Source organism: Desmodus rotundus, chromosome 10 (assembly GCF_022682495.2).
Source record: "Desmodus rotundus isolate HL8 chromosome 10, HLdesRot8A.1, whole genome shotgun sequence".
Classification (NCBI taxonomy): domain Eukaryota; kingdom Metazoa; phylum Chordata; class Mammalia; order Chiroptera; family Phyllostomidae; genus Desmodus; species Desmodus rotundus.
This window is the reverse complement of record NC_071396.1, coordinates 60,821,817-60,835,086: the sequence shown is the minus strand read 5'-3', so window position 1 is coordinate 60,835,086 and position 13,270 is coordinate 60,821,817. Positions and strand designations below refer to the sequence as shown.

The 13,270-nt window shown below is 45.4% G+C and overlaps 1 protein-coding gene across 2 annotated transcripts in view; it reads right to left on the bottom strand.

Annotated features, from left to right (window-relative positions):
* The window catches only part of SLC41A3 (solute carrier family 41 member 3), a 78,394-nt gene extending 69,128 nt beyond the window's left edge, over positions 1 to 9,266 (bottom strand). For both annotated transcript variants that reach the window (XM_071219512.1, XM_024580391.3), the window contains exon 1: positions 9,145 to 9,266. The gene's annotated coding sequence lies outside the window, so the exon portion shown is untranslated. The remainder of the gene's footprint in view (positions 1 to 9,144) is intronic.
* Positions 9,267 to 13,270: the final 4,004 nt, after the last annotated feature.

The window sequence follows — 13,270 nt, the reverse complement described above, 5'->3', positions numbered from 1 at the left end:
AAAAGATCATACACCATGACCAAGTGGGATTCATTCCAGGGATGCAAGGATGGTACAATATCCACAAATCAATAAACGTAATACATCACATAAACAACAGCAAAGACAAAAATCACATGATCATATCAATAGATGCAGAAAAAGCATTTGATAAGAAACAGCACCCATTTCTGATAAAAACCCTCAGCACAGTGGGAATAAAGGGAGCATTCCTCAAAATAAAAAAGGCCATAGATGAGAGACCTACAGCCAACATCATACTCAATGGACAAAAACTTAGAGCTTTCCCACAAAGATCAGGAACAAGACAAGGATGCCCTCTCTCACCACTCCTATTCAACATAGTATTGGAAGTCCTAGCCACAGCAATCAGAAAAGAAAAGGAAATAAAAGGCATCCAAATTGAAAAGGTGGATGAAACTGGAACTGTTTGCAGACGACATGATAGTGTACATGGAAAATCCTATAGACTCCACCAAAAAACTACTTGACCCAATAAATGAATTTGGCAAATCAGCTGGATACAAAGTCAATACTCAGAAATCAAAGGCATTCCTGTATACCAACAACAAAACAGCAGAAACAGAAATCAGGAAAAAAATCCCATTTGATATAGCAACAAGAAAAATAAAGTACCTAGGAATAAACTTAACCAAGGAGGTAAAAGACCTGTAATCAGAAAACTACACAACACTGAAGAAAGAAATTAAGGAAGACACAAACAAATGGAAGTATCTACGATGCTCATGAATTGGAAGAATTTACATCATCAAAATGCCCATACTACCCAAAGCAATTTATACATTCAATATAATTCCTACTAGAGTACCTATGACATACTGCACCGACATAGAACAAACATTTCAGAAATTCTTATGGAACCATAAATGACCCCGAATAGCTGCAGCAATTTTGAGAAAGAAGAACAAAGCAGGAGGAATCACGAAACCTGATATCAAACTGTATTACAAGGCCACGGTAATCAAAACAGCCTGGTACTGGCATAAAAACAGGCACATAGACCAATGGAAGAGAACAGACAGCCCAGAAATAAACCCAAGTCTTTACGGGTAATTAATATTGGACAAGGGAGGCAGGAGCATAAAATGGAGCAAAAATAGCCTCTTCAACAAATGGTGTTGGGAGATCTGGACAGCTACGTGAAAAGAAATCAAACTCAATCACCAACTTACACCATACACAAAAATAAATTCAAGGTTAATACAAGACTTAAATATAAGTTGTAACACCGTAAAAGTCCTAGAGGAAAACATTGGCAGGACAATCTCAGACATTCCACGCAGCAACATCATCAGAGGCACATCTCCTAAAGCAAGGGACATAAAGGAAAGAAAAAACAATGGGACCTCATCAAAATAAAAAGCTTCTGCATGGCCAAAGAAAACAGCATTAAAATGAAAGGAGAACCAACAGTATGGGAAAACATACTTGCCAATGATACCTCAGACAAGGGCCTGATCCTCAAAATATATAAATAACTCACACGACTGCACTCCAGGAAGACAAACAACCCAATTAAAAAATGGGCAAAGCACTTGAACAGACACTTCTCCAAGGAAGACATTCAGAGGGCCCAGAGACACATGAAAAGATTCTCAGCATCACTAGCCATCAGAGAGATGCAAGTTAAAACCACAATGAGGTACCATCTCACACCAGGCAAAGAGTGGCCAACATAAACAAATCCACAAACAAATGTTGGAGAGGATGCTGAGAAAAGGGAACCCTAGTGCACTGTTGGTGGGAATGCAGACTGGTGAGGTCACTGTGGAAAGCAGTATGGAATTTCCTCAGAAAACCAAAAATGGAACTGCCCTTTGACCCAGCAATTCCGCTGCTGGGATTATACCCTAAGAATACTGAAACACCAATCCAAAAGAACTTATGCACCCCAATGTTCAGAGCAGCACAATTTACAATAGCCAAGTACTGGAAGCAACCTAAGTGCACATCAGTAAATGAGTAGATCAAAAAACTATGGTACTTTTACACAATGGAATTCTACGCATCAGAGAGAAAGAAGGAGCTCCTACCTTTTGTGACAGCATGGATGGAACTGGAGAGCATTATGCTAAGTGAAATAAGCCAGGTGGTGAAGGACAAATACAATATGTCTCACCATAAAAGTTCTCACCTTTAACTGGAACATAATCAGCAAAAAACAAAGCAAACAAAATGTAACCAGAGTCATTGAAGTTAAGAATAATCTAACAATAGCCAGAGGGGAATGGGGAGGGGACAGTGGGGAGAGGGGTTTACAGGAACTACTATAAAGGACACATGGACAAAATCAAGGGGGAGGGTGGAGGTGCGGCAGGGAGGTGGGTTCGGCTGGGGTGGAGTGGAGGGATGGGGAGAAAATGCAGACAACTGTAATTGAGTAACAATAAAAAAAATAGTGAAACAAGAAAAAAAATAAAATAAATGTGTATCTTTCCATCCCTGTTTTCAGTATAAGTCATTTTTTGCCTTCTGTTGTCATCCTTGATAACTGATCTCACTTTCAGGTAAGTAATGAGATGGTGGGTTTACTCCACTCAGCTGGGGGTAAAACTTTTTCTATAGGATTCACAGGCTCAGGAAACACAGAGTGGAGAAATCAGAAGTGACACGTACACAGGTGAACATACAAGTAGCAAAAGAAAACCAGCCAGTGCCCACCCCCTTCTCCCTATCTGCAGTGTAAATGCACCGTGAACAGCAGGTTTATTAAGTCAGCAGAGGAGATGCTGGGCCAGTGAGGAGAGTGTGAGCAAGCAATGCATAAGTGGGCAGAGGCAAAGTCTCACTTCTTCAGGGGGTAGCCTTGAAGGTATGAATGAGTGGTCCCCACCTACCAGCCTACAGAACTTGGGCTAAGCAGACTTCGCTTAGCTCAAACAGGCAATGAATGATGGAAACAAAGATAGAATTACTTGTTCCAACATGACTAATACCTTCTGAAAGGTTATAGCAGCCCAACACAGGAGAAGGTGAAATCTGCCCCTTTAGCAATACCAAGGCCAGTAGTGCTCACCTCCACCTCCCACCATACCCCCACTCCCAGCCACAGGAGCTGCCCTCACATGACCCTTTGGCCAAGGCCCAGGACATTTCTTAAGAACAAACAGCAGAAATCTAGTGGCCTTCCTTTTTTCTTAATCCTTACCTGAGAATATGTTTATTGATATTAGAGAGAGAAGTAGAGAGACAGTGAGAAAGAGAGAGAGAAACATCAATGTGAGAGAAACATCTATGTGAGAGAAACATTGATCAGTTGCCACCTGTAGGTACTCCAACCCAACCTGAGATTGAACCCACCTTTTGGTGTACACGGCAATGCTGCAACCAACTAGCACACCTAGCCAGGCCACTTAGTGGCCTTCCCATCCGACCCTCTAAGTCTCACCTCTCAGGGAGGACCAAACGCTCTCTTTAAATTCCTGTCATGTTCTCTGCAGAAACACTGATAAAATAAGTAAGGCCCACATGTGAGGCCTGGCCACAGTGGGGAGGCACATAATGGGGAAGAAGAGAATGGAGGAGAGGAGGGCTTCAGTCCTGCTACGACTGGGAATACCATACAGAGTGTTCAACAGGGTCTCCAGTCTCCATCCTACTTCCTTATGTGGCTCCCCTATAAACCAAGGGAGGAAGCATTCTTAGCAGGATAGGGCTTGGGCAGCTTGGGTCCCTACGGTGCCGTATCCTTATTAATCTCTACAAAGAAAATAATAGACACCGTTACCAATGATGCTTATGACAGTTCTTTAATCCTCACAAGTCCCCAGGAAGGTTTGATTATCAATGTCCATGTTACAAATCAGAGAAAACTGGGTAAAAAGGATCAGTAGGCATGGACTCACCCCACCCCCAACACCAGCCTTCTCAAGGACTCACCCCACAAGGGCCTCCTCTCTCCTGCCTCCTTGGTTTCTCTCCCTACCTCTGTGGGATGATCTGATGGGAAAAGGAACTTTGCTCTAGAATTGCCTCAAAACCAAACTCCCTTGACTACAAGCTACCCTTTGGCTCTCACCCCATTCTCTCCTCCCCTACAGGAAACAGTTACCAGATTACCAGAGACATGTCCCCTCCGTTTCTATGTCTCACCTCTCCATCTGTGCTCAAGCATCCCTCCAGATCCTCCTGCACAAACTATCCCTGCCAAGGCCAGCAGTCACCTGCACAATGCCAAACCCTCAGACCTTAGTGTGCCCTGTGTCTCAGCCAAGCTCACAGTGGCATGAGAAGCTCAAGGGCTTGAGACTTGCTCACTATAGCTTTCCCACATCTTGTTCAGCAACAGTGCCGAGCCCCCTCCTACATAGGACTTTAGCCCTTTGTCCCTCTGATAAAGTCCGGACAGCCCAGACAATGCTGCTGATGAATCCTCAAGAACAATGCCCTGTTCTCATTTCTACAAGTAGCTATACTGGAGCTGCCCCATATCTTCCTGTGAAAGCCCACAAAGCATTCCACACCCCTTCCCCAAGTGATAACAAATAGAACCTTCTTGTGCCCTGCATTCTAGAATAAAGATTATGTTAATGATTATCTGGCTGATTTTCGTTCTTCTGTGACTCTTTGAGCCCCCCCTTTTTTATTTTTTAATTAATTAATTTATTTTTATTCAGGTACAATTGTCTGCATTTTCTCCCCTTCCCTCCACCCCACCCCAGCCAGTACCACCTCCCTCCCCCACCTCTACCCTCCCCCTTGATTTTGTCCTTGTGTCCTTTATAGTAGCTCCTATAGACCCCTCTCCCCACTATCCCCTCCCCACTCCCCTGTGGCTATTGTTACAACGTTCTTAATTTCAATGTCTCTGGTTATATTTTGTTTGCTTTTTTCTTCTGTTGATTAGGTTCCAGTTAAAGGTGAGATCTCAGATATTCCATGAAGCAACATCCTCACAGACACGTCCCCTAAAGCAAGGGACATAAAGGAAAGAATAAACAAATGGGACCTCATCAAAATAAAAAGCTTCTGCATGGCCAAAGAAAACAGCATTAAAATACAAAGAGAACCAACAATATGGGAAAACATACTTGCCAATGATACCTCAGACAAGGGCCTCCTCTCCAAAATATATAAAGAACTCACACGACTCCACTCCAGGAAGACAAACAACCCAATTAAAAAATGGGCAAAGGACTTGAAAAGACACTTCTCCAAGGAAGGCATACAAAGGGCCCAGAGACATATGGAAAGATTCTCAGCATTACTAGCCATCAGAGAGATGCAAATTAAAACCACAATGAGGTACCATCTCACACCAGGCAAAGAGTGGCCAACATAAACAAATCCACAAAACAAATGCTGGAGAGGTTGGGGAGAAAAGGGAACCCTAGTGCACTGTTGGTGGGAATGCAGACTGGTGAGGCCACTGTGGAAAGCAGTATGGAATTTCCTCAGAAAACCAAAAATGGAACTGCCCTTTGACCCAGCAATTCTGCTGCTGGGATTATACTCTAAGAGCCCTGAAACACCAATCCAAAAGAACCTGTGCACCCCAATGTTCAGAGCAGCACAATTTACAATAGCCAAGTACTGGAAGCAACCTAAGTACCCATCAGTAAATGAGTGGATCAAAAAACTATGATACATTTACATGATGTAAATGTAAATGAAAGAAAAAAGGAGCTCCTACCCTTTGTGACAGCATGGATGGAATTGGAGAGCATTATGCTAAGTTAAATAAGCCAAGCAGTGAAAGACAAATACCATATGATCTCACCTATAAGTAGAACTTAATCAACAAAACAAACAAGCTAGCAAAATATAACCATAGACATTGAAATAAAGAACAAACTGACAGTAACCAGAGGGAAGAAGGGAGGGAGATAATGGGGGAAAGAAGGGAAAGGGTTTTCAAGGAACATGTATAAAGGACCCATGGGACAAAGAGAAAGTGGGGTAGGACTGGGGATAGGAGGTGGGGGTGGGTGGGGCAGGGGTAAGTGGTGGTGGGAAAATGGAGACAACTGTATTCAAACAACAATAAAAAAATGATTTAAAAAAGGAAATGTTACAGGAATCTGATCTATTAGATTTATGGTTGTAATTAAATATTCAGAAGAGTTTCATTAAATAGACATATTTGATCAATGTTTAAATGTTTGGAAAATTTGTTTTATGTGTAAGTGGTGATTTGTTAGCTATGTAAATAAATGGGGTATAATCATGAAAAAAGCACTCTCTTGGATATCTTTTAAAAAGCTAACTGTTTAGCCCTGGTTGGTGTGGCTGGGTTACAGCAACGACCCCTAACAGAAAGGTTGCGAGTTCAATTTCCTGTCAGGGTACATAGCTTGCTTGTGGGTTTGATCCTGGCCCATGCAGGTACCATACCTGGTCTGGTGCATGTGGGAGGCAACCAATCTGTTTCTCTCTCTTCCTCTCTTTCTAAAAGCAATGAAAAAATGTCCTTGGGTAAGGATTTAAAAAATGCTGACTGTTCAACAAGTATACTGAAATAATGAATTAGGTGTTACACAAAGTCAGGTAGGGGGAAGGCCTCTCTATACAGGTACCAGATATCCAGGCTTTATGGACAATAGCAAAGGGAGGGTGTTCAGGTTTTTCTGGGCTCCCTTCATGGCCTGGGCAGGGGTTGGATGGCCTGAGGAGCCACGAAGTGGTCAGTCAAAACAATTTTTGACCCTGAGTCAGGGATTGAAACCTCTAAAGGCTAAGGGAGATAAGATCTCCACTGTACCCACCTCTTTTCCCAAATAAAAACCCTGAAAGCAAAAACCAGAAGGAAAAAATTATTAATTTGACTCCATTGAAGTTTAAATATTCTGTGGGACAAAAGTTCTAAACAAATTAAGAGACAAGCAAAGATCTAGAGACAGTATCTGGAACCAATAGAAGAGATAAAGGAAAAGGTGGGGGTGGGGGCAAGACTCCTCCATAGCCCCAGGAAACAGAAAAACTGACAGAGAGAGGCAAGAGCAGAGACAGGCACTCAGCAAAAGGAAGAAAAGTAGAAAAGTGTCTAGTGAACACAGAGCCTAGGGACTGGGGAAATGATTTAAACCTAGCAGCGAGAGGTCCTATCTCACCATCAGATGGCCCAAAAGCCCAGGGAAAGAGAAGCAACCCTATATTGTCTGGGGAAGGGAGCAGTGGGTCCACCTATAAAAGGCAACTTAGTAGTGACTATTCAGTGCACACATGACCTCACCTCACAAAGCACAACTGTCACGGGTGCACAAGGAGATATACCCAAGAGTGCTAATAGCAGCTGTGCTGGGAAGATGCACAAACATGCCACACTGCCCTATCCTGTGGTCCACCTTCACTGGACATGTGCATGGGGGGACAGGAAAAGGTCTGGCCAGGGGTGACCTCAGGGGGGGAGGGGAGTTGCCTGGGACAGAGGCCCCACCTTAGCCGACACTGCAGTCATTCCCACCTTCTGTGCTCAGTAGGGTGGGGACACCTTGGTCTACCAGCAGGAGCCTCATATCCCTGTGGATGGTGGTCAAAGGTGATTCTGATACTGCAGTAGTTTATGGTGGTCAATTTGTTGGGAATGTGGTAGTGTTTTGTAAAGAGAATGTGCTCAAACGTCACTTGGGTTGATAAAAATGAGCACAGATGGACAAACCAGGTCCTGAAGGGCTGGCCTGCTGGTGAGGAAAGCTCCTGTCAGGAGAGTGGGCTGTGGATGCTGGAAAACCCTCCTTTGGCCCATAAGAAGGGACAAGGCTGGGGGGAGGTGGCATGGACTTCATGGTTCCCCAGGAGATATAACCAGGAAGGGGAGCTATAGCATAGACCTGTATTACAAAGAACTCCCCAGCCAAAGTGGCAGTAGTGTGGAGAACTCTGTCTGGGCCATACTGCTTGGAGCCCCTCGCTCAGGAGCAGGCCTTGAGAGGAGCCAGACAGGGGACCAGGGACCAGGGTCCATGAAGGCTCCCAGTCAGATAGTTTGCAAGGTCACTGTCCTAGATGCCTCACAGGGAGTCTGTTGGGATAAGACTGAGGACAGTGACATTGCCTCACCCAATGGGGTACTAGGGGCAGAGAAAGCCAGCCTTGGCTCCCAGGTCATTGGGCACCCCAGTGCTCTGGGACTTGTGGGAAGCAGAGCCATTCCTAAAAACTCTGGGGTGTGGGGGTGGCTCAAGATGCTGTGACACCTCAGTTCTCTGGGCTTCACAGGTGACCTGGTTCAGTGGGAGAGTTTTGCAGCCTGCCCCAGGGATTGGAATCTCAGCTTCTCCCCTTCCTAGATGTGTGTCCTTGGTGAAGTTAAATTTCTGTGCCTCCACTGACTCACCTGTTAAATGGAGATAATAGCACCTACTTCATAAGATTTATGAAGATTACAAGGAGTAATTCATTTGCATCACAGGACACCTGGCTGGTCCCAACCCCCAGTTCAAACTGCCCAAAGCTCCAATGTTTTAGATGAGTGGTTCTTAAACTACTGCAGCTTCAGAATCACCTAGAAGACCCATTAAAAACACGCATTGCTGGACCCACCAGAGAAGTTTCTGATCAGCTGGGGAGGAGGCTGGAGAATTTGCATGGGGAGCAGGACGAGTAGGCCCAGACACCAGATGAGTGGGGTGTACAGTGTGGGGGAGCGAACCTCAGAACAGGACCTGCCACCACCCCCATGCTCTTGGTCCCTCACCAGCTCGCCCCGCCCCCACACTCCGCAGGCAATGCTCCCCCTGGCGTCCCTCCTGTACTAGGTACCCCATCCAGCGCCTCGCCTAACCAGCCTCTAGCCCCAATCTGGCTCCTTTCCCAGGCGCCGATACCCTTCCTCCCCTCTGTCCGGTTTACCTATCTATGGAGTACCTCTCAGCCACGTGTCCCTACTTTGAGCTCTCACAACCCTGGGTCTTCCACTGGATCCCTGCTCCCGCGGTTTACATTATCACCCACGCTCCCCAAGCCTGGGACCCCCTGGATGTGCCCTCCACCCTGCCCCAGGGTCCCCTCGGAGCTCTTCCCACCCAACGTTTACTCCATCACCTGCGCATCACGGTTCCCGATGCAGCTCCTACACTTCCCCCACCCTTGGCCTCCCTTGAGCGCCCCGGGCTCCCCTTGGGCTGCACACTCCTTTTATTCCTCCTGGGCTCCCGCCTCAGTCCATGGCAGGATCGCACTTACCGGACCCCTCCCTAGAGGGGAAGCCGAAAGCCGGATCCGCCAGGGTCGCGGGGGGGAGGACTAGCTGGGCGGAGGGGAGGGCTAACAGCAAAGGGCGGGCCATCCCACCGCCCCACCGCCCCACCCTCCAGAGCACCGCCCCGGCCTGTCAATGCTGGGAGGAGACTGGCCGGGAGCCGGAAGGATGGGCTGAATAGGCTCTGCCCTCCAGACAGAAGCGCCAGGACCTAGAAGTGGGGAGAGCTAGAGTCCTACAGCTGGCTGGAGTCACCCGTTAAAGGAACGGCTTCTGAGTGTGCCCAGCTATCCACATCCTCTGCTCTTTGGAGAAGCGTCTCTCTGGAGTCTGGTTTACAAGGGTGGAAACCAAATTTCCTACTGAGAAATGTCAGAAGAGAAAAAGGGAGTGAGAATTTCTCCTGTAAAGGGTGTATGAAGACCAGCGATTCCTGAGGCTATCAAGTCCCCAGAATTAGTTTATTTGCTGTTGTGGTTAACTTTTTAATTATGGAAATGTTCAGACCTACAAAAGTAGAACAATAAAATGGCCTCACAACCATCTGCCAACTTCAGTTATGTCTGCATCTTTTTCAAATTTTAATTATTATTTATTGATTTTGCTATTACAGTTGTCCCAGTTTTTCCCCCTTTGCCCCACTCCACCCAGCACTCCCCACTCCCTCCTGTCTGGTGATCCCCCCATCCTTTGTTCATGCCATGAGTCATGGATATAAGTTCTTTGGCTATTCCATTTCCTATACTTGCTCTTAACAACTCCCTGCCTATTCCTTAACTACCAATTTGTACTTTTTAATTTCTTCACCTTTTTCCCCATTTCCCCAGACCCCCCTCCCCACTGGCCATGATCCTAATGTTCTCCATATCTGTGATTCTGTTTCTGTTCTGCTTGTTTGCTTAGTTTGTTTTTTAGATTCAATTATCAATAGTTAGGTATTTAATTCCATTTTAACATTCATAGTTTTCAACTTCTTTTTATTAAATAAGTCCATTTAACATTTCATGTAATAATGACTTAGTGATGATGAACTCCTTTAGCTTTATCTTACCTGGGAAGCAGTTAATCTGCCCTTCAATTCTACATGATAGCTTTGCAGGACAGAGTAATCTAGGTTATAGGTCCCTGCTTTTCAACACTTTCAATACTTCTTGCCAATCCCTTTTAGCCTGAAGTTTCTTTTGAGAAATCAGCTGACAGTCTTATGGGAACTCCTTGGTAGGTAATTATCTGTTGGGAACTGCCCTGCCTGGTTTCAGAGGCTGTAATCCCCCATGGTTAAGGCTGAGTCAGAGTTGAGACCATAAACCACAAAGGAGACAAAGCTTATCTCCCTGGCAGGTGTGCCACCCCTGCCCACTTCACCCTGCTTGGCCCTGAACTTGACCAGTTAGCCAATGACGGGTAAGAATCCTCAAGGGAGGAACAACCTAAGACAGGCTCTGGTCACGGAAGAGGCCCACAGGGAAGGACTCGGGGGGGCTGTAGAAAAAGGGGGTGATGGACCCTCGCCCCTCGGCTTTGAAATAGCCTGAGTCCTCATTCTGTCTGCAAGAAGTCTCCTAATCTCTTGCCTGCCTTACTTCCCTTGCCTGACTTAAGCCTGAAGCAATAACAGTGGGCAGTGCAGTCCTGTGCTGGGAGGGGCGGATTCCCTGGGGAATCAGGCCTAAGAAAAATACATACATTTCTGTGAAACCTACTTAATTTGTACCATCAGCTTAAAAGATAAGGGTCCAGACCTGAGATGAGTCTGGCGCCTAAAGTTTTATGGCCCTCTAACTAATTAGCTGTAACTCAGAATAAGCCCTCAAAGTTCTCTATAAATCATGTATTGTTTAACCCTTACTGCCTAACAATGATTGATGAGCTTTGTATTCCTGTGGGAATGAACCTAATAAAAGCCCATAGAGGGAAAGACTCTTGGTCCTTCTCCTTTGAGAGATTGGCCACCTCTCCTCCCCAAGCAGATCATGTCTTGGTAGACTTATTCTTCATCCATGGCGGACTGGGGGGCTGCGTTAAAGCCCCCTGACAATTATCTGCTTTTCTCTTGCTGCTTTTAGGAGTCTCTATTGTTAACCTTTGGCATTTTAATTATGATGTGTCCTGGTATGGTCCTGTTTACATCCATCTTGTTTGGAATTCTGTGTGCTTCCTGGACTTGTATGTCTGTTTCCTTCACCAAATTAGAGAAGTTTTCTTTTATTACTTTTTCAAATAAATTTCCAATTTCTTGCTCTTGCTCTTCTCCTTCTGGCATCCTTATGATGCAAATGTTGGAACATTTGATGTTATCCCAAAGGTTCCTTACACTATCCTCGATTTTCTGGATTCTTTTTTCTTCTTGCTGTACTAATTAGATGCCTTTTTCTTCCTTATGTTCCAAATTATTGATTTAATTCTTGACTTCATCCACTCCACTCTTGATTCCCTATAATTGTTCTTCATTTCAATTAGTATATCCTTCATTTCTTCCTGGGTCTTTTTTATGCCTATCTATGCTGAGTTCTTTGAGCATCTTTATAACCAGTGTTTTGAACTCAGCATGATAGATTGCTTATCTCCATTTTGTTTAGTTGTTTTCTAGAGTTTTGTTCTGTCCTTTCATTTGGGCCATATTTCTTTGTCTCCTCATTTTGGCATCCTCCCTGTGTTTGTTTCTGTGTATTAGGTGGTGCTGCTCTGACTCCCTGCCTTGGTAGCATGGCCAAATGTAGTAGGTGTACTGTAGAGTCCAGTGGCATAGCCTCCCCTTTCACACTCTGTGTGGGCTGAGTACTTCCTCCTATTGTAGATGAGTCTTGATTGCTGTCAGTAAGTCAGTGGGAGGGATTTACCCAGTGAAAACAGCTGCTAAAACTGGCTGTGACCCCTGGCCAGCAACCAGGGAAATGGTTGGGTGGTGCTCTGACATGGTCTGTAACTGTCCGCTGAATATACAGGCTCTGGGCTTTCCTGGGTGGTGGAAACCAAGGTCAGCCTCCACCTGTGTTCAGTCTGGGTCCGCTTGGCATAAGCTAGCTATACAGTGATCTGTAGATGACTGCTGCTAGTGCTGAGCATGGGGCCACTCAGTGAGAGGTGTGGGGGTGGGCTCAGCTATTGTTTGTTTGAACAGATTGAGGGAAGTCTGAAGCCTGCACCTAGCCCAGCCCTTCATATGGAAAAGCCACTGTTAGCAGCATAGGAGGGTTGCTTCAGTGGGCCTGTAAGTTGGATGCAGTGGACCCTTAGGTAATTGTCAGGTTGGGATTTACCACTATAGCCAGGTTAATGGAGATTCAGATATGGTGCCACCACACTTGACTCTATGTGGAGAAGGCTCAGGAAATGTACAGTGGTTGCTGTCTACAGTTCTGTCTGGGAAGAAGCTGTTCTTCAACTGTTGTCCTGAGGCCAGACATTTCAGTTCTTCCCCATATGCCACTGGTGCCCTTCAAGATGCTGCCCTGGTCCTGGAGTCCAGAGGGAGTAAGTCTGAGCAACTCTCTATGTGGTATAAGGTACTTTAAGAGGAGAGGCCTGAGAATCCCACAATTTCTTCTGCTGACCCAACCCCCACTGTTTTTTTATAGCCAGAAGTAAAATATGGGGACTTTTATGGGGACTTATATACTTGGCACTGGAACCCTGGGCTGGATTGTCTGGTGAAGGGGTGGGATACCTTGCTCCTGAAATCTCCCAACATATCCCTCTGTTTTATACCCACCAGCTGGGGCCAGCTGGTTCTGCATCTCACATCTCCGCCCCTCCTACCATCTGGATGAATGTGGTTTCTTTAATTCCTTAGTTATCAAACTTCCATATGGCTCAGTTTTCTGATGGTTCTTGGTGATGGCTGTTCTATATTTCCATTGTAATTTTGCTCTGGTTGTGCAAGGAGGCAAGCTGCATTTAGCCATGCCTCCATCTTGACAAGAAGCCTCAAGTCTACGTCTGCATCTTGCCTTTTTTTTAATCCATCTATGTTCCTCCCCAAACACACCTGCTCCCAACTCCAATAATTTTAAAGCATTCTCAACAGACATATTTCACCTTTAAGTACTTGAGTATGCTCATCTAATTGATAGATCTTTTTTTTTCAAACATTTCCATAATACCAGTATC